The sequence below is a fragment of the Dufourea novaeangliae genome, unplaced genomic scaffold (genome assembly GCF_001272555.1).
Source record: "Dufourea novaeangliae isolate 0120121106 unplaced genomic scaffold, ASM127255v1 scaffold228, whole genome shotgun sequence".
In the NCBI taxonomy this organism is placed as follows: Eukaryota; Metazoa; Arthropoda; class Insecta; order Hymenoptera; family Halictidae; genus Dufourea; species Dufourea novaeangliae.
This window is the reverse complement of record NW_015374150.1, coordinates 1993984-1996941: the sequence shown is the minus strand read 5'-3', so window position 1 is coordinate 1996941 and position 2958 is coordinate 1993984.

The following is a 2958-nucleotide window of genomic DNA, read 5'->3' as shown; positions in this document are numbered from 1 at the left end:
TCTCTCTTTCACTCCTCTACACACGATCACTGGTATCCCCTTCCTTTCTTATGCACTCGTTTGTCACACCGTTGGCATTTCCGCGAGAACTCGGAATCTCCTTCCCGATCAACCGGAGAAGTTCACTGGATCTAGCAATTCCTCCGCCGACTATACTATAACACTCTCGAATTTCTGAATGTAGACGTTCCACGAAACACACCTTCTTTCGCATACGATCCGTCCAGGTAACTGGCAGCAACACCTGATCGCGGTCGACCAAATATAGATATATTCCTTTCTTGAAATTCGTCTGTTCTCCCGTCGACGTTGATTCGACCTGACGCACCGAAAGCCAGAAAAATGTTGCCCGGAACGAGACACCAAAACTGGCCCGCGGAATGTCTTCGACCGAACGGATTCTAGTGGCGAACAACCGTTTCGCGGGCACCTTCAAGTTCAACGCGATTCGAACGCTACGAAGCTCGGATATCACCGAGCGTGAAAGTTTGACTGGCCAGCGGCAGCTTTAATGATCAGCTGTGCTCGAGACAGAGAGAGAGTTTTCCCTCCCACCATGTTAGCTTCTTGCTCTTCGGCGGGTCTCTCCCTTCGCGAAGATGTCCCGTAACGTGCAATAATATCGGTAGCGGGATCTCGTTGCGGGAATTCGCGGACCCCGTTTCACCCCGGAGTTTATCGTTCGTCGATCCTTCGAATTTTCGTATAGTTTTTATCCTGAACCCTTTGTAGTATTCCGATAGAAATTTGCAATTATACTATTGGGTCGAATGAAGGCTTTGTGCGGTTTATGAGCCGACCAGCATATAGCCAAATTGATGCAAATGATTTTACATGCTTGAATTCGATTCTTGGAGAATTTGTGCGATTTCCCGCGCTCTGTAACGAGGATTATTCACTTGGTCGTTGTGAATTCTCATGTGATCGATTTTGCGGATTTGCCATTCAAGAGTTTCAAGACAGCTATACACCGAAAACCGTTACGAACGTTTTAACCAACCCTAATATATTCACGATAATTTAGTATGTATATACTAATACTACCACTGTACCAGTTTGCCTTTCGCGAGTCCACGACTAGATGACTCCGATACGGGACCTGGTAACGACAAAATTCTCGGAGAAATGAATTTATTCGAATAAGTAGACAATTCGTAGTGAAAGCTGAAGTTTGTCGTGCAAATTACGAGATGAAATTGTGTGAGAGTTCGCAAGAAGAGATTTTCGCTCTGCCGGATGGATTTAACACTAGAACTACCGCAGCAGTCAAAATGATTGGTCAGTATATTCTTATAACGGTGATTAAAATCTTACGACAATGCGTTTTCTCAGATGTTTCACAACTTTTATTGCTATATGAAAATGAAGAAATTAGTTCATTTATAAATTTGTATATTTTTAACAAATTTCTCATTTTTACCGACCCGATAGAAGTAGTATACGTATATCATCGGTAGTTCTACTGTTAAAGGATATTTTGTATCCAAGGATAGAATTAACAATCGTATCTCTCGTATTCTCAATTTTACGACAATGAATCGCGACCACGTTATTGCGATTGAAGAAAAAACATATCAGACAGGATTCTTTTGCAATCTATAGGCCGATAGTCAGAGTCAAAAGGTCGATTAATCGGCGTTAAATTAAATCTGCATAGTTCCCTCATTCCTCGCGATTTAGCAATTCTGCGTACGTCAGAAATCGCTCGTGTCAATAATCGCATGTTAATTTCATGCATATATGCGATCTGAATATATCGATAGGGGATAACCCGACACGCCCAAAACGTCTCTACAGTCGAATTTCTCTTTTTCTATTCTTTCCCCCCTACCCCCACTCCGATGAGCTATCATCGTTAAACAAACGGTTCAATATACTAATCAGAGAACCACGACGGACTACGGATATACACGCACGACCAGTCGGCTGCCTATAATTTATTAAAATATGTACAACACCGAGATTCCCGCGTCGAGGATTCGCCCAGTAACAGAACCATAAACGTTCCTATGCGGGGATAGTATTTTGCGAATCACGGCGAAACAAAGAATCGGGGACAAATTTCACTAGTTCGATACCGTTACTCCATCGCGAGCGATTCGCTATCGTGAACGGTCTGCACAGTTCCCCTCGACAACTGTGGAGTCGACCAACGTGGCCGAACGGCCGCGTTACTTCGATTTCATTCGCAGCCTGCATACTTTTCGTTTTCACAGTCCCTTCTCACCAGGCGTGCATCAAAAGCCTCAGTATCCTGAAAAATTCAAAATTTCGAGGATCTTTTCCGTACATAATTATTCAAAGTCCTCGAAGCAACCAAGTGTGTTCAGGAACTTGCTCTGGAAACTGAACAGAGTAATCCGTGGTTTCCTTGCAACAGATTCTGTACTTAAAGCTCTGGAAGAAATATGTCTCTATGGTTATTCGACGGAGAACAATCCATGGTTACAAAGATGACGAGATCTTTACTGGAGAGACAGATCTTCGCTGGACGTACATTCCCTGTCGCTCTCTCGAACTGGTTAACGAGATCTGGCTAATTCGTTTCAGAAGCGGTTAGCGGCCAAAGAAAGGAATTAACGAATGGGAAGGGGCCATGAATCCTCGAGATCTTAACGGGGTCTTAGGAGGCTGGTCCGATTGCAATACAAAAGATTTGCCAGTCGAGGCCATTGAATACTTCGCCGCGACGATGGCTGTCGTCCTTTCTTTCCGTGGATAATACCGATTAGACCGGAGCGGGGGAGGAATGGCCCGACAAACCGCGGTGGATAAAAGCCTGGACGATTTTGGGGCAAGTGTAATTTACCGATTTAACGGGCTGTGAAAGGAGCCGGCAGCGGTTGCATCCGATCGTTGCGTATCGATCAAAGCGGAAACTCGGTCTACTACTCTCTAAATCGGTGATCAATATTTCTCGAAAACTACTGTGTAGATTTACATGAAACGGTTTGCGCC